Genomic DNA, 25,042 nt, shown 5'->3' on the forward strand with positions numbered 1-25,042 from the left:
GATTGCGATGATGGTCTCTGGTCATGGGATGAGAATGTGTGATGATGATGATGGTCACAGGTCATGGGTTAAGGATGAACGATTATGGTCATTGTTCATTGCTTGAGGATTTGTGATGATGATGATGGTCAATGGTCTTGGGTTGAGGATGTATGATGATGATGATTGTCAATGGTCATGGGTTAAGGATGTGTGATAATGGTCACTGGACATGGGTTGAGGATGTCTGATGATGATCACTAGTCATGGGTTGAAGATGTGTGATGATGGCCACTAGTCATGGGCTGTGGATGTGTGATGATGATGATGGTCACTGGTCATGGGTTGAGGATGTGTGATGATGATGATGGTCACTGGTCATGGGTTGAGGGTGTGTGATGATGATGATGGTAATTGGTCATGGGTTAAGGATGTGTTATGATGATCGGCGGTCATGGGTTGAGGATGTGTGATGATGAAGATGGGCACTGGTCATCATCATACATCCTCATCCCATGTGTGATGATGAAGATGGGCACTGGTCATGGGTTAAGTATTAGTCATGGGTTAAGGATCTGGTCATGGGCTGAGGATGTATGATGATGATGATGGTCACTAGTCATAGGTTGTGGATGTGTGAAGGTGATGGTGGTCATTGGTCGTGGGTTGTGGATGTGTGATGATGATGATGGTCACTGGTCATGGGTCGAGGATGTGGGATGATGATGATGGTCACTGGTCATGGGTTGTGGATGTTTGATGATTATGATGGTCACTGGTTATGGGTTGTTGATATTTGATGATGGTGATGGTCTCTGGTCATGGGTTGAGAATGTGTGATGGTGATGATGACAGTCACTGGTTATGCGTTGTGGATGTGTAATGATGATAATGATGATGGTCGCTTGTCATGGGTTGTGGATATGTGATGATGATGATGGTCACTAGTCATGGGTTGTGGATGTATGAGAAAGATGATCGCTGGTCATGGGTTGTGGAAGTGTGATGATGATAATGGTCACTGGTCATGGGTTGAGTATGTATGACGTTGGTCACTGGTCATGGTTTCAAGATGTGTGATGATGATGGTCACTGGTCATGGGTTGAGGATGTGTGATGATGATGATGGTCTCTGGTCGTGGGTTTTGGATGTGTGATGGTGATGATGGTCACTGGTCTTAGGTTGAGGATGAGCGATTATGTTCACTGGTCATGGGTTGAGGTATTTGATGATGATGATGGTCAATGGTCATAGGTTGAGGATGTGTGGTGATGATGATGGTCAATTGTCAAGTGTTGAGGATGTATGATGATGGTCACTGGTCATGGGATGAGGATGTGATGATGATGATCACTGGTCATGGTTTGAAGATTTATGATGATGGCGACTGGTCATGGGTTGTGGATGTGTGATGATGATGATGGTCATTGGTCATGGGTTGAGGATATGTTATGATATTCACTGGTCATGGGTTGAGGATGTGTGATGATGATAATGGTCACTAGTCATGGGATGTGGATGTTTGATGGTGATGGTGATTACTGGTCATGGGTTATGGATGTGTGACGAAGATGATGGTCACTGGTCATGGGTCTTGGATGTGTGATTGCGATGATGGTCTCTGGTCATGGGATGAAAATGTGTGATGATGATGATGGTCACAGGTCATGGGTTGAGGATGAACGATTATGGTCATTGTTCATTGCTTGAGGATTTGTGATGATGATGATGGTCAATGGTCTTGGGTTGAGGAGATATGATGATGATTGTCAATGGTCATGGGTTGAGGATGTGTTATGATGATGATGGTCACTGGACTTGGGTTGAGGATGTGTGATGATGGTCACTGATCATGAGTTGAGGATGTGTGATGATGATGATGGTCACTGGTAATGGGTTGTGTATGTTTGATGATGATGAAGGTCACTGGTCACGGGTTGTTGATATTTGATGATGGTGATGGTCTCTGGTCATGGGTTGAGAATGTGTGATGGTGATGATGACGGTCACTGGTTATGCGTTGTGGATGTGTAATGATGATAATGATGATGGTCGCTGGTCATGGGTTGTGGATATGTGATGATGATGATGGTCACTAGTCATGGGTTGTGGATGTATGAGAAAGATGATCGCTGGTCATGGGTTGTGGAAGTGTGATGATGATGATGGTCACTGGTCATGGGTTGAGTATGTATGACGTTGGTCACTGGTCATGGTTTCAAGATGTGTGATGATGATGGTCACTGGTCATGGGTTGAGGATGTGTGATGATGATGATGGTCTCTGGTCATGGGTTTTGGATGTGTGATGGTGATAATGGTCACTGGTCTTGGGTTGTAGATGTGTGATGATGATGATGGTCACTGGTTATGGGTTGTGGATGTGTGATGATGATGATGGTCACTGGTCATGAAATGTAGATATTCGGTTATGGTAATGGTCACTTGTCATTGGTTGAGGATGTGTGACAATGGTCACTGGTCATGGGTTGAGGATGTGTGATGATGATGGTCTCTGGTCATGGGTTGTGAATGTGTGATTATGGTGATAGTCACTGGTCATGGGTTGAGTATGTATGACGATGTTCAATGGTCATGGATTCAAGATGTGTGATGTTGATGATCACTGGTCATGGGTTGAGGATGTGTGATGATGATGATGGTCTCTCATAGGTTTTGGATGTGTGATGGTGATGATGGTCACTGGTCTTGGGTTGTAGATGTGTGATGATGATGATGGTCACTGGTTATGGGTTGTGGATGTGTGATGATGATGATGGTCACTGGTCAAGGGTTTTTGATGTGTGATGTTGATGATGGTCACTGGTCATGGGTTGTAGATGTGTGATGATAATGATGATGGTCACTGATCATGGGTTGAGGATGTGTGATGATAATTGTCACTGGTCATCCGTTGTGGATGTGTAATGATGATGATGATGATGATGGTCACTGGGGGGCATGGGTTGTGAGTGTGAGATGATGATGATGGTCACTGGTTATGGGTTGTATATGTGTCATGACGATGGTTACTGTCCATGTGTTGTGGATCTGTAATGATGATGATGGTCACTGGTCATGTGTTGAGGATGTGTGATGATGATGATGACTTGTCATCCGTTGTAGATGTGTAATGATGATGATGATGATGATTGTCACTGGTCCTGTGATTTGGATGTTTGATGATGATGGTTACTGTTCATGGGTTGTGGATGTGTGATGATGATGATGGTCACTGGTCATGGGTAGTGGATGTGTGATGATGATGGTCACTGGTCATGGGTTGAGGATATGTGATGATGGTCACTGGTCAAGGATTGCGGATGTGTGATGATGATGGTCATTGGTCATAGGTTAAGGATGTGTGATGTTCACTGGTCATGGGTTGAGGATGTGTTATGATGATGATGGTCACTGGACTTGGGTTGAGGATGTGTGATGATGGTCACTGATCATGAGTTGAGGATGTGTGATGATGATGATGGTCACTGGTAATGGGTTGTGTATGTTTGATGATGATGAAGGTCACTGGTCACGGGTTGTTGATATTTGATGATGGTGATGGTCTCTGGTCATGGGTTGAGAATGTGTGATGGTGATGATGACGGTCACTGGTTATGCGTTGTGGATGTGTAATGATGATAATGATGATGGTCGCTGGTCATGGGTTGTGGATATGTGATGATGATGATGGTCACTAGTCATGGGTTGTGGATGTATGAGAAAGATGATCGCTGGTCATGGGTTGTGGAAGTGTGATGATGATGATGGTCACTGGTCATGGGTTGAGTATGTATGACGTTGGTCACTGGTCATGGTTTCAAGATGTGTGATGATGATGGTCACTGGTCATGGGTTGAGGATGTGTGATGATGATGATGGTCTCTGGTCATGGGTTTTGGATGTGTGATGGTGATGATGGTCACTGGTCTTGGGTTGTAGATGTGTGATGATGATGATGGTCACTGGTTATGGGTTGTGGATGTGTGATGATGATGATGGTCACTGGTCATGAAATGTAGATATTCGGTTGTGGTAATGGTCACTTGTCATTGGTTGAGGATGTGTGACGATGGTCACTGGTCATGGGTTGAGGATGTGTGATGATGATGGTCTCTGGTCATGGGTTGTGAATGTGTGATTATGGTGATAGTCACTGGTCATGGGTTGAGTATGTATGACGATGTTCAATGGTCATGGATTCAAGATGTGTGATGTTGATGATCACTGGTCATGGGTTGAGGATGTGTGATGATGATGATGGTCTCTCATAGGTTTTGGATGTGTGATGGTGATGATGGTCACTGGTCTTGGGTTGTAGATGTGTGATGATGATGATGGTCACTGGTTATGGGTTGTGGATGTGTGATGATGATGATGGTCACTGGTCAAGGGTTTTAGATGTGTGATGTTGATGATGGTCACTGGTCATGGGTTGTAGATGTGTGATGATAATGATGATGGTCACTGATCATGGGTTGAGGATGTGTGATGATAATTGTCACTGGTCATCCGTTGTGGATGTGTAATGATGATGATGATGATGATGGTCACTGGGCATGGGTTGTGAGTGTGAGATGATGATGATGGTCACTGGTTATGGGTTGTATATGTGTCATGACGATGGTTACTGTCCATGTGTTGTGGATCTGTAATGATGATGATGGTCACTGGTCATGTGTTGAGGATGTGTGATGATGATGATGACTTGTCATCCGTTGTAGATGTGTAATGATGATGATGATGATGATTGTCACTGGTCCTGTGATTTGGATGTTTGATGATGATGGTTACTGTTCATAGGTTGTGGATGTGTGATGATGATGATGGTCACTGGTCATGGGTAGTGGATGTGTGATGATGATGGTCACTGGTCATGGGTTGAGGATATGTGATGATGGTCACTGGTCAAGGATTGCGGATGTGTGATGATGATGGTCATTGGTCATAGGTTAAGGATGTGTGATGTTCACTGGTCATGGGTTGAGGATGTGTTATGATGATGATGGTCACTGGACTTGGGTTGAGGATGTGTGATGATGGTCACTGATCATGAGTTGAGGATGTGTGATGATGATGATGGTCACTGGTAATGGGTTGTGTATGTTTGATGATGATGAAGGTCACTGGTCACGGGTTGTTGATATTTGATGATGGTGATGGTCTCTGGTCATGGGTTGAGAATGTGTGATGGTGATGATGACGGTCACTGGTTATGCGTTGTGGATGTGTAATGATGATAATGATGATGGTCGCTGGTCATGGGTTGTGGGTATGTGATGATGATGATGGTCACTAGTCATGGGTTGTGGATGTATGAGAAAGATGATCGCTGGTCATGGGTTGTGGAAGTGTGATGATGATGATGGTCACTGGTCATGGGTTGAGTATGTATGACGTTGGTCACTGGTCATGGTTTCAAGATGTGTGATGATGATGGTCACTGGTCATGGGTTGAGGATGTGTGATGATGATGATGGTCTCTGGTCATGGGTTTTGGATGTGTGATGGTGATGATGGTCACTGGTCTTGGGTTGTAGATGTGTGATGATGATGATGGTCACTGGTTATGGGTTGTGGATGTGTGATGATGATGATGGTCACTGGTCATGAAATGTAGATATTCGGTTATGGTAATGGTCACTTGTCATTGGTTGAGGATGTGTGACGATGGTCACTGGTCATGGGTTGAGGATGTGTGATGATGATGGTCTCTGGTCATGGGTTGTGAATGTGTGATTATGGTGATAGTCACTGGTCATGGGTTGAGTATGTATGACGATGTTCAATGGTCATGGATTCAAGATGTGTGATGTTGATGATCACTGGTCATGGGTTGAGGATGTGTGATGATGATGATGGTCTCTCATAGGTTTTGGATGTGTGATGGTGATGATGGTCACTGGTCTTGGGTTGTAGATGTGTGATGATGATGATGGTCACTGGTTATGGGTTGTGGATGTGTGATGATGATGATGGTCACTGGTCAAGGGTTTTAGATGTGTGATGTTGATGATGGTCACTGGTCATGGGTTGTAGATGTGTGATGATAATGATGATGGTCACTGATCATGGGTTGAGGATGTGTGATGATAATGGTCACTGGTCATCCGTTGTGGATGTGTAATGATGATGATGATGATGATGGTCACTGGGCATGGGTTGTGAGTGTGAGATGATGATGATGGTCACTGGTTATGGGTTGTATATGTGTCATGACGATGGTTACTGTCCATGTGTTGTGGATCTGTAATGATGATGATGGTCACTGGTCATGTGTTGAGGATGTGTGATGATGATGATGACTTGTCATCCGTTGTAGATGTGTAATGATGATGATGATGATGATTGTCACTGGTCCTGTGATTTGGATGTTTGATGATGATGGTTACTGTTCATGGGTTGTGGATGTGTGATGATGATGATGGTCACTGGTCATGGGTAGTGGATGTGTGATGATGATGGTCACTGGTCATGGGTTGAGGATATGTGATGATGGTCACTGGTCAAGGATTGCGGATGTGTGATGATGATGGTCATTGGTCATAGGTTAAGGATGTGTGATGTTCACTGGTCATGGGTTGAGGATGTGTTATGATGATGATGGTCACTGGACTTGGGTTGAGGATGTGTGATGATGGTCACTGATCATGAGTTGAGGATGTGTGATGATGATGATGGTTACTGGTCATAGGTTGTGGATGTGCGGTGATGATGATGGTCACTGGTCATTCGTTGTGGGTAGTTGATGATGGTCATGATCATTGGTCATGGGTTGAGGATGTGTGATGATGATGATTGTCACTGGTCATGCGTTGTGCATGTGTGATGAAGATGATGATAATGATGGTCACTGGTCATGGGTTATGGATGTGTGATGATGATGATCACTGGTCATGGGTTGTGGATATGTGAAGACGATGGTCACTAGTCATTGGCTGTGGATGTGTGATGATGATGGTCACTGGTCAGGGTTTGTGGATGTGTGATGATGATGGTCACTGGGCATGGGTTAAGGATGTGTGATGATGATAATGGTCACTGGTCATGTGTTGAGGATGTGTGATGATGAGGATGGTCACTGTTCTTCGGTTGTATATGTGTGATGATGATGATGGTCACTGGTCATGGGTTGTGGATGTGTGATGATGATGAGGGTCAATGTTCATGGGTTGTGGATGTGTGATGATGATGATGGTCACTAGTTATGGTTTGCGGATGTGTGAAGGTGATGATGGTCGCTGGACATTGGTTGTATATTTTGACGATGATGATGATGGTTAATGGTCATGGGTTGAGGAAATATGATGATGATGATGGTCACTAGTCATAGGTTGTGGATGTGTGATGGTGATGGTGGTCAATGGTCATGGGTTGTGGATTTGTGATGATGATGATTGTCTCTGGTCATGGGTTTTGGATGTGTGATGGTGATGATGGTCACTGGTTTTGGGTTGTAGATGTGTGATGATGATGATGGTGACTGGTTATGGGTTGTGGATGTGTGATGATGATGATGGTCACTGGTCATGGGATGTAGATATGTGGTTATGGTAATGGTCACTGGTCATTGGTTGAGGATGTGTGACGATGGTCACAGGTCTTGGGTTGAGGATGTGTGATGGTGTTGGTGAATGGTCATGGGTTAAGGATATGTGATGATGATGATGGTCTCTGGTCAAGTTTTAGATGTGTGATGTTGATGATGGTCACTGGTCATGGGCTGTAGATGTTTGCTGATAATGATGATGGTCACTGATCATGGGTTGAAGATGTGTGATGATAATGGTCACTGGCCATCCGTTGTGGATGTGTAATGATGATGATGATGGTCACTGGGCATGGGTTGTGGGTGTGAGATGATGATGATGGTCACTGGTCATGGGTTGTATATGTGTCATAACGATGGCTACTTTCCATGGGTTGTTCATCTGTAACGATGATGATGGTCACTGGTCATGTGTTGAGGATGTGTGATGATGATGATGATGACTGGTCATCCGTTGTGAATGTGTAATGATGATGATGATGATGATTGTCACTGGTCATGTGTTTTGGATGTTTGATGATGATGGTTACTGTTCATGGGTTGTGGATGTGTGATGATGATGATGGTCACTGGTCATGGGTAGTGGATGTGTGATGATGATGGTCACTGGTCATGGGTTGAGGATGTGTGATGATGGTCACTGGTCATGGATTGCGGATGTGTGATGATTATGTCATTGGTCATGGGTTAAGGATGTGTGATGTTCACTGGTCATGGGTTGAGGATGTGTTATGATGATGTTGGTCACTGGACTTGGGTTGAGGATGTGTGATGATGGTCACTGATCATGAGTTGAGGATGTGATGATGATGGTCACTGGTCATAGGTTGTGGATGTGTGGTGATGATGATGGTTACTGGTCATGGGTTGTGGGTATTTGGTAATGGTCATGATCATTGTTCATGGGTTGAGGATGTGTGATGATGATGATTGTCACTGGTCATGTGTTGTGAATGTGTGATGATGATGATGGTCACTGGTCATGGGTTGTGGATGTGTGATGATGATGATGATCACTGGTCATGGGTTGTGGATATGTGATGACGATCGTCAGTAGCCATTGGTTGTGGATGTGTGATGATGATGGTCACTGGTCAGGGTTTGTGGATGTGTGATGATGATGGTCAATGGTCATGGGTTAAGGATGTGTGATGATGATAATGGTCACTGGTCATGAGTTGAGGATGTGTGATGATGATGATGGTCACTGGTCATCCGTTGTGGATGTGTAATGATGATGATGATGATCATGGTTACTGGTCATGGGTTGTGGATGTGTGATGATGAGGAGTGTCACTGGTCATGGGCTGTGGATTTGTGATTATGATGGGCGCTGGTCATGGGTTGAGAATCTGTGATGATTGTCACTGGCCATGGGTTGAGGATGTGTGATCATGATGATGGTCACTGGTCATGGGTTAAGGATGTTTGGTGATGATGATGGTCACTGGTCATGGGTTGTTGATTTGTAATTGCTATGATGGTCACTGGTCTTCGGTTGTAGATGTGTGATGATGATGATGGTCACTGGTCATGAGTTGTGGATGTGTAATGATGATGATGGTCAATGGTCATGGGTTGTGGATGTGTGATGATGATGATGGTCACTAGTTATGGTTTGTGGATGTGTGAAGGTGATGATGGTCGCTGGACATGGGTTGTAAATTTTTGATGATGATGATGATGGTAAAGGTCATGGGTTGAGGAAATATGATGACGATGATGGTCACTAGTCATGGGTTGTGGATGTGTGATGGTGATGGTGGTTACTGGTCATGGGTTATGGATTTGTGATGATGATGATTATTGTCACTGGTCATGGGCCGTGGATGTGTGATGGTGATAATTGTCATTGATCATGAGTTGAGAATGTGTGATGAAAATGATTGTCACTGGTCATGGGTTGAGGATGAGGGATTATGGTCACTGGTCATGGGTTGAGGATGTGTGATGATGATGATGGTCCATAGTCATGGCTTGAGGATGTGTGATGATGATGGTCAATGGTCATGGGTTGAGGATGTATGATTATGGTCAATTGTCATGGGTTGAGGATGTTTGATTAAGATCACTCGTCATGGTTTACTGATGTGTGATGATGGCCACTGGTCACGGGTTGTGGAAGTATGATGATGATGATGATTGTCACTCTTCATGTGTTGAGGATGTGTGATGATGATGATGGTGACTGGTCATGGGTTGAGGATGTTTGATTATGATGATGGTCATTGGTCATGGGTTGAGGATGTGTAAAGATGTTCACTGGTCATGGGTTGAGGATTTGTGATGATGATGATGGTCACTAGTCATATGGTGTGTATGTATCATGGTGATGGTTGTCACTGGTCATGGGTTGACGATGTGTGATGATGCTGATGATGGTCACTGATCTGTGTTTGTGATGATGATCACTGGTCATGGGTTGAGAAGTGTGATGATGATGATGGTCACTGGTCATGGGTTGAGGATGAGCCATTATGGTCACTGTCCATGGGTTGAGGATGTGTGATGATGATGGTCAACGGTCATGGGTTGAGGATGTGTGATCATGATGATGGTCAATGGTCATGGGTTGAGGATGTGTGAGGATAATGAAGGTCAATGGTCATGGGTTGAGGATGTGTGATGATGGTTATGGTCACTAGTCATGGGTTATGGATGTGTGATGATGATGGTCACTGGTCATGGGTCGTAGATCTGTGTTTGTGATGATGAGTGATTATGGTCACTGTCCATGGGTTGAGGATGTGTGATCATGATGATGGTCAATGGTCAAGGGTTGAGGATGTGTGAGGATAATGATGGTCAATGGTCATGGGTTGAGGATGTGTGATGATGATCACTGGTCATGGTTTGAAGATTTGTGATGATGGCCACTGGTTATTGGTTGTGGGTGTATCATGATGATGATGGTCACTATTCATGGATTGTGGATGTGTGATGGTGATTGTGGTCACTGGTCATGGGTTGTGGATGTGTGATGATGATGATGATGGTCACTGGTCATGGGTCGTGGATGTGTGATTGTGATGATTGTCTCTGGTCATGGGATGAGAATGTGTGATGATGATGATGGTCATTGGTCATGGGATGAGTATGAGCAATTATGGTAATTGCTCATGGGTTGAGGAATTGTGATGATGATGATGGTCAATGGTCATGGGTTGAGGATTGGGTTGAGGATGTGTGATGGTGATGATGGTCAATGGTAATGGGTTGAGGATGTGTGATGATTGTCAGTGGTCATGGGTTGAGGATGTGTGATGATGATGATCACTGGTCATGGGTTGAAGATGTGTGATGATGGCCACTGGTCTTGCGTTGTGGATGTGTGATGATGATGATTTTCACCGTTCATGGGTTGAGGATGTGTGATGATGATGATCACTGGTCATGGATTGAGGATGTGTAATGATGATGATGGTCATTAGTCATGGGTTGAAGATGTGTTAGGATGTTCACTGGTCATTGGTTGAGGATATGTGATGATGAAGATGGTCACCGTTCATGGGTTAAGGATCTGTGATGATGAAGATGATCAATGGTCATGGGTTGTGGATGTGCGATGATGATGATAGTCACTGGTCATGTTGATATTTGATGATGGTAATAGTCTCTGGTCATGTGTTGAGGATGTGTGATGATGATGATGATCACTGGTAATCCGTTGTGGATGTGTAATGATGATGATGGTGATGGTCACTGGTCATGGGCTCTGGATGTGTGATGATTATGGTTACTGTTCATGGGTTGTGGATGTGTGATGATGATGGTCACTGGGTATGGGTAGTGGATGTTTGATGATGATGATAGTCACTGGTCATGGGTTGAAGATTTGTGATGATTGTCACTGGTCATGAATTGCGTATGTGTGATGATGATGGTCATTGGTCATGTGTTGAGGATGTGTGATTACGTTTACTAGTCATGGATTGAGGATGTGTGATGATGATGATGGTCACTGGTTTGTGGATGTGTGATGATGATGATGGTCACTCGTCATGGGTTGTGGATATTTGATGATGGTGATGATCATTTTTCATGGGTTGAGGATGTGTGATTATGATAATGGTCACTTGTCATGCGTTGTGGATATGTGATGATGATGATGATGATGATGATCACCACTGGTCATGGGTTGTGGATGTGTGATGATGATGATGGTCACTGATCATGGGATGTGGATGTGTGATGACGATGGTCACTGGTCATTAGTTGTAGATGTGTGATGATGATGGTCACCGGTCATGGTTTGTGGATGTGTGATGATGGTCACTGGTCCTGGGTTGTGGATGTGTGATGATGATGATGGTCACTGGTCATCCGTTGTGGATGTGTAATGATGATGATGATCATGGTCACTGGTCATGGGTTGTGGATGTGTGAAGATGATGATGGTCACTGGTCATGGGTTGTGGATGTATGATGACGATGATTACTGGTCATGGGTTGTGAATGTGTAATGATGATGATGGTAACTATTCATGGGTTGTGGAAGTGTGATGATAATGATGGTCACTGGTCATGGGGTGTGGATGTGTGATTATGATGATGGGCACTGGTCATGGTTTGAGAATGTGTGATGATTGTCATTGGGAATGGGTTGATGATGTGTGATGATGATGATGGTCACTGGTCCTGGGTTGAGGATGTATGATGATGATGGTCAATAATCATGGTTTGTGGATGTGTGATGATGATGATGGTCAGTGGTCATGGGTTGAGTATGTGTGATTGCGATGATGGTCAATGGTATTCGGTTGTAGATGTGTGATGATGATGATGGTCAATGGTCATGGGTTGAGAATGTGTGATGATTGTCACTGGCCATGGGTTGTGGATGTGTGGTGATGATGATGGTCACTAATCATGGTTTGTGCATGTGTGATGATGATGATGGTCACTGGACATGGGATGTAGATGTGTGATGATGATGATGATGATGATGGCCAATGGTCATGGGTTGAGGATGTATGATGATGATGATGGTCACTAGTCATGGGTTGTGGATGTTTGATGTTGATGGTGATCACTGGTCATTGGTTGTGGATGTGTGATGATGATGATAATGGTCACTGGGCATGTGCCGTGGATGTGTGATAGTGATGATGGTCACTGGTCATAGATTGAGGATGATCGATTATGGTCACTGGTCATGCGTTGAGGATGTGTGATGATGATGATGGTCAATGGTCGTGGGTTGAGGATGTGTGATAATGATGATGGTCAATGGTCATGGGTTGAGGATTTGTGATGATGATGATGGTCAATGGTCATGGGTTGAGGATGTATGATGATGGTCACTTATCATGGGTTGAGGATGCATGATGATCACTGGTCATAGTTTAAAGATGTTTGATGATGGCCACTGGTCATGGGTTGTGGATATGTGATGATGATGATGGTCACTGGTCATCGGTTGAGGATGTGTGATGATTATGATGGTCACTGGTCATGCGTTTAGGGTGTGTTTAACATGATGATGGTCATTGGTCAAAGGATGAGGATGTGTTTTGATGTTCACTGGTCATCGGTTGAGAGTGTGTGACGATGATGATGGTCACTAGTCATCGGTAGTGAATGTGTGATGATGATGGTTGTCACTGGTCAGGGGATGTGGATGTGTGATGATGATGGTCACTGGTCATCCGTTCTGGATGTGTAATGATGATGATGATCATGTTCACTGGTCATGGGTTGAGAATGTGTGATGATGATGATTGTCACTGGTCATAGGTTGAGGATGAGCGATTATGGTCACTGTTCATGTGTTGAGGATGTGTCATGATGATGATGATCAATGATCATGGGTTGAGGATATGTGTTGATGATGGTCAATGGTCATGGGTCGAGGATGTGTGATTATTTTCATTGGTCATGGGTTGAGGATGTGTGATGAAGATGATCAATGGTCATGGGTTGAAGATGTGTGAAGATGGCCACTGGTCATGGGTTGAGGATGTGTGATGATGATGGTTACTGGTCATAGGTTGAGGATGAGCGATTATGTTCACTGGTCATGGGTTGAGGTATTTGATGACGATGATGGACAATGGTAATGGGTTGAGGATGTGTGATAATGATGATGGTCAATTGTCATGGGTTGAGGATGTATGATGATGATGGTCACTGGGCATGGGTAGTGGATGTTTGATGATGATGATAGTCACTGGTCATGGGTTGAAGATGTGTGATGATTGTCACTGGTCATGGATTGCGGATGTGTGATGATGATGATGGTCATTGGTCATTTGTTGAGGTTGTGTGATGATGTTCACTAGTAATGGGTTGAGGATGTGTGATGATGATGATGGTCACTGGTTTGTGGATGTGATGATGATCATGGTCACTTGTCATGGGTTGTGGATATTTGATGATGGTGATGGTCAATGGTCATGGGTTGAGGATGTGTGATGATGATGATGGTCAATGGTCATGGGTTGAGGATGTATGATGATGGTCACGTGTCATGATTTGAGGATGTGTGATGATGATCACTGGTCATGGTTTGAAGATGTTTGATGATTGCCAATGGTCATAGGTTGTGGATATGTGATGATGATGATGGTCACTGGTCATCGGTTGAGGATGTGTGATGATTATGATGGTCACTGGTCATGCGTTTAGGATGTGTTTAACATGATGATGGTCATTGGTCATGGGATGATGATGTGTTTTGATGTTCACTGGTCATGGGTTGAGGATGTGTGACGATGATGATGGTCACTAGTCATCGGTTTTGGATGTGTGATGGTGATGGTGGTCACTGGTCACTGGATGTGGATGTGTGATGGCGATGGTCATTGGTCATTGGTTGTGGATGTTTGATGATGATGGTCACTGGTCATTGTTTGTGGATGTGTGATGATGATGGTCACTGGTCATGGGTTGTGGATGTGTCATGATGATAATGGTTACTGGTCATGGGTTGTGGATGTGTCATGATGATAATGATGGTCACTGGTCATCCGTTGTGGATGTGTAATGATGATGATGATCATGGTCACTGGTCATCCGTTGTGGATGTGTGATGATGATGATTGTCACTGGTCATGGGTTGTGGATGTATGATGACGATGATTACTGGTCATGGGTTGTGTATGTGTGATGATGATGATGGTAACTGGTCATGGGTTGTGGAAGTGTGATGATAATGGTGATCACTGGTCATGGGGTGTGGATGTGTGATTATGATGATGGGCACTGGTCATGGTTTGAGAATGTGATGATTGTCATTGGCAATGGGTTGAGGATGTGTGATGATGATGATGGTCACTGGTCATGGGTTGAGGATGTGTGGTTATGGTAATGGTCATTGGTCATTGGTTGAGGATGTGTGACGATGGTCACTGGTCATGGGTTCAGGATGTGATGATGATGGTCATTGGTCATGGGTTGATGATGATGGTCTCTGGTCATGGGGTTTGGATGTGTGATGGTGATGATGGTCACTGGTCTTGGGTTGTAGATGTGTGATGATGATGATGGTCACTCGTTATGGGTTCTGGATGTGTGATGATGATGATGGTCAATTGTCATGGGTTGAGGATGTATGATGATGGTCACTGGTAATGGGTTGAGGATGTGATGATGATTATCACTGGTCATGGTTTGAAGAGATCTGATGATGGCCATTGGTCATGGGTTGTGGATGTGTGATGATGATGATGGTCACTGGTTATGGGTTGAGGATATGTGATGATGATGATGGTCACTGGTCATGGGTTGAGCTTGTGTGATGATGATGATGGTCATTGGTCATGGGTTGAGGATGTGTGATGATGATAATGGTTACTAGTCATTGGTTGTTGATGTGTGTTGGTGATGGTGGTTACTAGTCATGGGTTATGGGTGTGTGATGATGATGATGGTCACTAGGAATGGGTCGTGGATGTGTGACTGTGATGATGGTCTCTGGTCATGGGATGAGAATGTGTGATGATGATGATGGTCACTGTTCATGGGTTGAGGATGCACGAATATGGTCATTTTTCATTGGTTGAGGATTTTTGGTGATGATGGTCAATGGTCTTGGGTTGAGGATGTGTGATGATGATGGTCAATGGTCATGGGTTGAGGATGTGTCATAATGGTCACTGGACATGGGTTGAGGATGTCTGATGATGATCACTGGTCATAGGTTGAGGATATGTGATGATGGCCACTAATAATGGGTTGTGGATGTGTGATGATGATGGTCACTGGTCATGGGTTGAGGATGTGTGCTGATGATGGACACTGGTCATGGATTGAGGGTGTGTGATGATGATGATGGTCATTGGTCATGGGTTAAGGATGTGTTATGATGATCACTGGTCATGGGTTGAGGATGTGTGATGATGAAGATGGTCACTGGTCATAGGTTGAGAATCTGTGATGAGGGTCACTTGTCATCGGTCGAGGATGTGTGATGATGATGGTCACTGGTCATGGGTTGTGGATGTTTGATGATGATGATTGTCACTGGTCATGGGCTGTTGATATTTGATGATGGTGATGGTCTCTGGTCATGGGTTGAGGATGTGTGATGATGATGATGGTCACTGGTTATGCGTTGTGGATGTGTGATGATGATAATAATGATGGTCACTGGTCATGAGATGTGGATATGTGATGATGATAATGGTCACTGGTCATGGGTTGTTGATATATGAGGAAGATGATCACTGGTCATGGGTTGTGGATGTGTGATGATGATGATGGTCACTTGTCATGGTTTGTGGATGTGTGGTATCATGATGGTCACTGGTCATAGGTTGTGGATGTGTGATTATGGTGATAGACACTGGTCATGGGTTGAGTATGTATGACGATGGTCACTGGTCATGGGTTCAAGATGTATGATGATGATGGTCACTGGTCATGGGTTGAGGATGTGTGGTTATGGTAATGGTCATTGGTCATTGGTTGAGGATGTGTGACGATGGTCACTGGTCATGGGTTCAGGATGTGATGATGATGGTCATTGGTCATGGGTTGATGATGATGGTCTCTGGTCATGGGGTTTGGATGTGTGATGGTGATGATGGTCACTGGTCTTGGGTTGTAGATGTGTGATGATGATGGTCACTGGTTATGGGTTGTGGATGTGTGATGATGATGATGGTCACTGGTCATGGGTTGTAGATATGTGGTTATGGTAATGGTCACTGGTCATTGGTTGAGGATGTGTGACGTTGGTCACTGGTCATGGGTTCAGGATATGTGATGATGATTGTCACTGGTCATGGGTTGAGGATATATGATGATGATGATGGTCTATGGTCAAGGGTTTTAGATTTGTGATGTTAATGATGGTCATCTGGTCATGGGTTGTAGATGAGGGATGGTAATGATGATGGTCACTGATCATGGGTTAAGGATGTGTGATGATAATGGTCACTGGTCATCCGTTGTGGATGTGTAAAGATGATGATGATGATGGTCACTGGGCATGGGCTGTGGGTGTGAGATGATGATGATGGTCACTGGTCATGGGTTGTATATGTGTCATGACGATGGTTACTGTCCATGGGTTGTGGATCTGTAATGATGATGATGGTCACTGGTCATGTGTTGAGGATGTGTGATGATGATGATGATGACTGGTCATCCGTTGTGAATGTGTAATGATGATGATGATGATGATGGTCACTGGTCATGGGTTGTGGATGTTTGATGATGTTGATTACAGTTCATGGGTTGTGGATGTGTGATGATGATGATGATGGTCACTGGTCATTCGTTGAGGATGTGTGATGCTGGTCACTACTCATGGATTGCGGATGTGTGATGATGATGGTCATTGGTCATGGGTTAAGGATATGTGATGATGTTCACTGGTCATGGGTTGAGGAAGTGTGATGATGGTGGTCACTGGTCTTGGGTTGAGGATATGTGATGATGGTCACCAATCATGAGTTGATGATGTGTGATGATGATGATGATCACTGGTCATAGGTTGTGGATGTATGGTGATGATGATGGTCACTGGTCATGGGTGGTGGGTATTTGATAATGGTCATGAACAGTGGTCATGGGCTGAGGATGTCTGATGATGATGATTGTCACTGGTCATGCGTTGTGCATGTGTGATGATGATGATGATGATGGTCACCGGTCATGGGTTCTGGATGTTTCATGATGATGATGATCACTGGTCATGGGTTTTGGATATGTGATGACGATGGTCACTAGTCAGTGGTTGTCGATGTGTGATGATGATGGTCACTGGTCATGGTTTGTGGATGTGTGATGATGATGGTCACTGGTCATCGGTTAAGGATGTGTGATGATGATAATGATCACTGGTCATGGGTTGAGGATGTGTGATGATGATGTTCGTCACTGGTCGTCCGTTGTGGATGTGTAATGATGATGATGATCATGGTCACTGGTCATGGGTTGTAGATGTGTGATATTGAGGATGGTCACTGGTCATGGGCTGTGGATTTGTGATTATGATGATGGGCACTGGTCATGGGTTGAGATTGTGTGATGATTGTCACTGGCCATAGGTTGAGGATGTGTGATCGTGATGATGGTCACTGATCATGGGTTGAGGATGTGTGATGATTGTCACTGGTCATGGATTGCGGATGTGTGGTGATGATGGTCATTGGTCATGGGTTAAGGATGTGTGATGATGTTCACTAGTCATGGGTTGAGGATGTGTGATGATTATGATGGTCACTGGTTTGTGGATGTGTGATGATGATGATGGTCACTGGTCATGGGTTGTGGATATTTGATGATGGTGATGATCATTTTTCATGGGTTGAGATGTGTGATTATGGTAATGGTCACTTGTCATGTGTTGTGGATATGTGATGATGATGATGAATATCACTACTGGTCGTGGGTTGTGGATGTGTGATGATGATAATGATGGTCACTGGTCATGGGATGTGGAGGTGTGATGACGATGGTTACTGGTCATTGGTTGTGGATGTGTGATGATGATGGTCACTGGTCATGGTTTGTGGATGTTTGATGATGGTCACTGGTCATGGGTTTTCGATGTGTGATGATGATAATGGTCACTGGTCATGGGCCGTGGATGTGTGATAGTGATGATGGTCACTGGTCATGGGTTGAGAATATGTGATGACGATGATGGTCACTGGTCATGGGTTGAGGATGAGCGATTATGGTCACTGGTCATGGGTTGAGGATGTGTGATGATTATGGTCAATGGTCATGGGTTGAGGATGTGTAGAGATGATGATGGTCAATGGTCATGGGTTGAGGATATGTGATGATGATGATGGTCAATGGTCATGGGTTGAGGATGTATGATGATGGTCACTTGTCATGGGTTGAGGATGTGTAATGATGATCACTGGTCATGGTTTGAAGATGTTTGATGATGGCCACTGGTCATGGGTTGTGCATATGTGATGATGATGATGGTCACTGGTCATCGGTTGAGGATGTGTGATGACTATGATGGTCACTGGTCATGGATTGAGGGTTTGTTTAACATGATGATGGTTATTGGTCATAGGATGAGGATGTGTTTTGATTCTCACTGGTCATGGGTTGAGAATGTGTGACGATGATGATGGTCACTAGTCATCGGTTGTGGATGTGTGTTGGTGATGGTGGTCACTGGTCAGGGGTTGTGGATGTGTGATGATGATGATGATGATGGTCACTGGTCATGGGTCGTAGATCTGTGTGTGTGATGATGGTCACTGGTCATGGGTTGATAATGTGTGATTATGATGATGGTCACTGGTCATGGGTTGATAATGTGTGATTATGATGATGGTCACTGGTCATGGGTTGAGGATGAGCGATTATGGTCACTGTTCATGTGTTGAGGATGCGTTATGATGATTATGGTCAATGGTCATGGGTTGAGGATATGTGATGATGATGTTCAATGGTCATGGGTTGAGGATGTGTGATGATTGTCATTGGTCATGGGTTGGGGATGTGTGATGAAGATGATCACTGGTCATGGGCTGAAGATGTGTGAAGATGGCCACTGGCCATGGGTTGTGGATGTGTGATGATGATGATGGTTACTGGTCATGGGTTGAAGATGAGCGATTATGTTCACTGGTCATGGGTTGAGCCATTTGAGGATGATGATGGTCAATGGTCATGGGTTGAGCCATTTGAGGATGATGATGGTCAATGGTCATGGGTTGAGGATGTGTGATGATGATGATGGTCAATTGTCATGGGTTGAGGATGTATGATGATGGTCACTGGTAATGGGTTGAGGATGTGATGATGATGATCACAGGTCATGGTTTGAAGATTTATGATGTTGGCCACTGGTCATGGGTTGTGGATGTGTGATGATGATGATGGTCAGTGGTTATGGGTTGAGGATATGTGATGATGATGATGGTCACTGGTCATGGGTTGAGCTTGTGTGATGATGATGATGGTCATTGGTCATGGGTTGAGGATGTGTTATGATATTCACTGGTCATTTGTTGAGGATGTGTGATGATGATAATGGTCACTAGTCATTGGTTGTGGATGTGTGATGGTGATGGTGGTTACTGGTCATGGGTTATGGATTTGTGATGATGATGATGGTCACTAGTCATGGGTCGTGGATGTGTGACTTTGATGATGGTCTCTGGTCATGGGATGAGAATGTGTGATGATGATGATGGTCACTGGTCATGGGTTGAGGATGAACTATTATGGTCATTTTTCATTGGTTGAGGATTTGTGATGATGATGATGATCAATGGTCTTGGATTGAGGATGTGTGATGATGATGATGGTCAATGGTCATGGGTTGAGGATGTGTGATGATGGTCACTGGACATGAGTTGGGGATGTCTTATGATGATCACTGGTCATGGGTTGAGGATGTGTGATGATGGCCACTACTCATGGGTTGTGGATGTGTGATGATGATGATGGTCACTGGTCATGGGTTGAGGATGTGTGCTGATGATGGTCACTGGTCATGGGTTCAGAGTGGGTGATGATGATGATGGTCATTGGTCATGGGTTAAGGATGTGTTATGATGATCACTGGTCATGGACTGAGGATGTGTGATGATGAAGATGGTCAATGGTCATAGGCTGAGGATCTGTGATGAGGGTCACTGGTCATGGGTCGAGGATGTGTGATGATGATGGTCACTGGTCATGGGTTGTGGATGTATGAGGAAGACGATCACTGATCATGGGTTGTGGGTGTGTGATGATGATGATGGTCACTGGTCATGGGTTGTTGATATTTGATGATGGTGATGGTCTCTTGTCATGTGTTTAGGATGTTTTGATGATGATGATGGTCACTGGTCATCTGTTGTGAATATGTGATGAAGATGATGGTCACTGGTCATGGGTTGTTGATGTAGGAGGAAGATGATCACTGGTCATGGGTTTTGGGTGTGTGATGATGATGATGGTCACTGGTCATGGGTTGTGGATGTGTGGTATCATGATGGTCACTGGTTATGGGTTGTGGATGTGTGATTAAGGTGATAGTCACTGGTCATGGGTTGAGTATGTATGACGATGGTCACTGGTCATGGGTTCATGATGTGTGATGATGATGGTCACTGGTCATGGGTTGAGGATGTGTGATGATGATGATGGTCTCTGGTCATGGGGTTTGGATGTGTGTTGGTGATGATGGTTACTGGTCTTGGGTTGTAGATGTGTGATGATGATGATGGTCACTAGTTATGAGTTGTTGATGTGTAATGATGATGATGGTCACTGGTCATGGGTTGTAGATATGTGGTTATGGTAATGGTTATTGGTCATTGGTTGAGAATGTGTGACGATGGTCACTGGTCATGGGTTCAGGGTGTGCGATGATGATGGTCACTGGTCATGGGTTGAGGATATGTGATGATAATGATGGTGTCTGGTCAAGTATTTTAGATGTGTGATGTTGATGATGGTCATCTGGTCATGGGTTTTAGATGTGTGATGGTAATGATGATGATTACTGATCATGGGTTGAGGATGTGTGATGATAATGGTCACTGGTCATCAGTTGTGGATGTGTAATGATGATGATGATGATGGTCACCTGGCATGGGGTTGTGGGTGTGAGATGATAATGATGGTCACTGGTCATGGGTTGTATATGTGTCTTGACGATGGTTACTTTCCATGGGTTGTGGATCTGTAATGATGATGATGGTCACTGGTCATGTGTTGAGGATGTGATGATGATGATGATCACTGGTCATCCGTTGTGGATGTGTAATGATGATGATGATGATGGTCACTGGTCATGGGTTGTGGATGTTTGATGATGATGGTTACTGTTCATGGGTTTTGGATGAATGATGATGATGATGGTCACTGGCCATGGGTCGTGGATGTGTGATGACGATGGTCACTGGTCATGGGATGAGGATGTGTGATGATGGTCACTACTCATGGATTGCGGATGTGATGTTGATGGTCACTGGTCATGGGTTAAGGATGTGTGATGATGTTCACTGGTCATGGGTTGAGGATGTGTGATGATGATGATGGTCACTGGTCTTGGGTTGAGGATATGTGATGATAATCACTGATCATGAGTTGAGGATGTGTGATGATGATGGTCACTCGTCATAGGTTGTGGATGTGTGGTGATGATGATGGTCACTGGTCATGGGTTGTGGGTATTTGATAATGATCATGATCATTGTTCATGGGTTGAGGATGTGTGATGATGATGATTGTCACTGGTCATGCGTTGTGCATGTGTGATGATGATGATGATGATTGTAATTGGTCATGGGTTGTGGATGTTTGACGATGATGATGATCACTGGTCATGGGTTGTGGATATATTATGACGATGGTCATTAGTCAGTGGTTGTAGATGTGTGATGATGGTCACTGGTCATGGTTTGTGGATGTGTGATGATGATGGTCACTGGTTATGGGTTAAGGATGTGTGATGATGATAATGGTCACTGGTCATAGGTTGAGGATGTGTGATGATGATGATGGTCACTGGTCGTCCGTTGTGGATGTCTAATGATGATGATGATCATGGTTACCGGTCATGGGTTGTGGATGTGTGATGATGAGGATGGTCACTTGTCATGGGCTGTGGATTTCTGATTATGATTATGGGCACTGGTCATGGGTTGAGAATGTGTGATTATTGTCACTGGCCATGGGTTGAGGATGTGTGATCATGATGATGGTCACTGGTCATGGGCTGTTGATGTGTGATTGCGATGATGATCACTGGTCTTCGGATGTAGATGTGTGATGATGATGATGGTCACTGGTCATGGGTTGTGGATGCGTGATGATGATGATGGTCACTGGTCCTGGGATTTGGGTGTGTGATGATGACGGTCACTAGTCATTGTTTGTGGATATGTGAAGATGATGATGGTCAATGGACATCGGTTGTAGATTTTTGATGATGATGATGATGATGGTCAATGGGCATCGGTTAAGGAAATATGATGATGATGATGGTCACTAGTCATGGGTTGTTGATGGGTGATGGTGATGGTGGTCACTGGTCATGGGTTGTGGATGTGTGATGGTGATAATGATTGTCACTGGTCATGGGCCGTGGATCTGTGATGGTGATGATTGTCAATGATCATGGGTTGAGAATGTGTGATGAAGATGATTGTCACTGGTCATGGGTTGAGGATGAACGATTATGGACACTGGTCATGGGTTGAGATTGTATGATGATGATGATGGTCAATAGTCATGGGTTGAGGATGTGTGATGATGATGGTCAATGGCCTTGGGTTGATGAAGTATGATTATGGTCAACTGTCACGGGTTGAGGATTTTTGAAGATGATCACTTGTCATGGTTTAAAGATATGTGATGATGGCTAATGGTTACGGGGTGTGGAAGTGTGATGATGATGATTATCACTAGTCATGTGTTGAGGATGTGTGACGATGATGATGGTCATTGGTCATGGGTTAAGGATGTGTTAAGATTTTCACTGGTCATGGTTTGAGGTTGTGTGATGATGATGATGGTCACTAGTCATGTGTTGTGGATGTGTGATGGTGATGGTTGTCACTGGTCATGGGTTGTGGATGTGTGATGATGATGATGATGGTCACTGGTCATGAGTCGTAGATCTGTGTTTGTGATGATGATCACTGGTCATGGGTTGAGAAGTGTGATGATGATGATGGTCACTTGTCATGGGTAGAGGATGGGCGATTATGGTCATTGTCCATGGGTTGAGAATGTGTGATGATGATGGTCAATAGTCATGGGTTAAGGATGTGTGATGATGGTCACAGGTCATGGGTTGAGGATGTGTGATTATGATGATGGTCATTGGTCATCTGTTGAGGATGTGTTATGATGTTCACTGGTCATGGGTTGTGGATGTGTGATGAAGATTATGATCACTAGTCATTTGTTGTGGATGCGTGATGGTGATGGTTGTCACTGGTCATGGGTTGTGGATATGTGATGATGATGATGATGGTCACTGGTCATGGGTCGTAGATCTGTGTTTGTGATGATGATCAGTGGTCATGGGTTGAGAAGTGTGATGATGTTGATGGTCACTGGTCATTGGTTGAGGATGAGCGATTATGGTCACTTTTCATGGGTTGAGGATGTTTGATGATGATGATGGTCAATGGTCATGGGTTGAGGATGTGTGATGATGATGGTCAATGGTCATGGGTTGAGGAAGTGTGATGATGGTCACTGATCATGGGTTGAGGATGTGTGATGATGATGATCCCTGGTTATGGGTTGAAGATATGTGAAGATGGCAACTGGTCAAGGGTTGTGGATGTGTGATGATGAAGATGGTCACTGGTCATGGGTTGAGGATGAGCGATTATGTTTACTGGTCATGGGTTGAGGATGTGTGATGATGATGGTGGTCAAGGGTCATGGGTTGAGGATGTGATGATGATTATGGTCAATTGTCATGGGTTTAGGATGTATAATGATGGTCACTGTTCATGGGTTGAGGATGTGTGATGATGATTACTGGTCGTGGTTTGAAGATTTGTGATGATGGCCGCTGGTCATGGGTTGTGGATGTGAGATGATGATGATGGTCATTGGTCATGGGTTGAGAATGTGGTATGATATTCACTGGTCAGGTGTTGAAGATGTGATGATGATGATGGTCACTTGTCATGGGTTGTGGATGTGTGATGGTGATGGTGGTCACCGGTCATGGGTTGTGGATGTGTGATGATGATGATGATGGTCACTGGTCATGGGTCGTGGATGTGTGATTGTGATGATGGTCTCTGGTCATGGGATGAAAATCTGTGATGATGATGATGGTCACTGGTCATGGGTTGAGGATGAGCGATTGTTGTCATTGTTCATGTGTTGTGGATTTGTGATGATGATGATGGTCAATGGTCATGGGTTGAGGATGTGTGATAACGATGATGGTCAATGGTCATGGGTTGAGGATGTGTGATGATGGTCTCTGGTCATTGGTTGAGGATGTGTGAAGATGATGATCACTGGTCATGGGTTGAAGATGTGTGATGGTGGCCACTGGTCATGGGTTGTGGATGTGTCATGATGATGATGGTCACTTGTCATGGGTTGAGGATTTGTGATGAT

The sequence above is a fragment of the Panulirus ornatus genome, chromosome 50, assembly GCF_036320965.1.
Source record: "Panulirus ornatus isolate Po-2019 chromosome 50, ASM3632096v1, whole genome shotgun sequence".
NCBI lineage: Eukaryota > Metazoa > Arthropoda > Malacostraca > Decapoda > Palinuridae > Panulirus > Panulirus ornatus.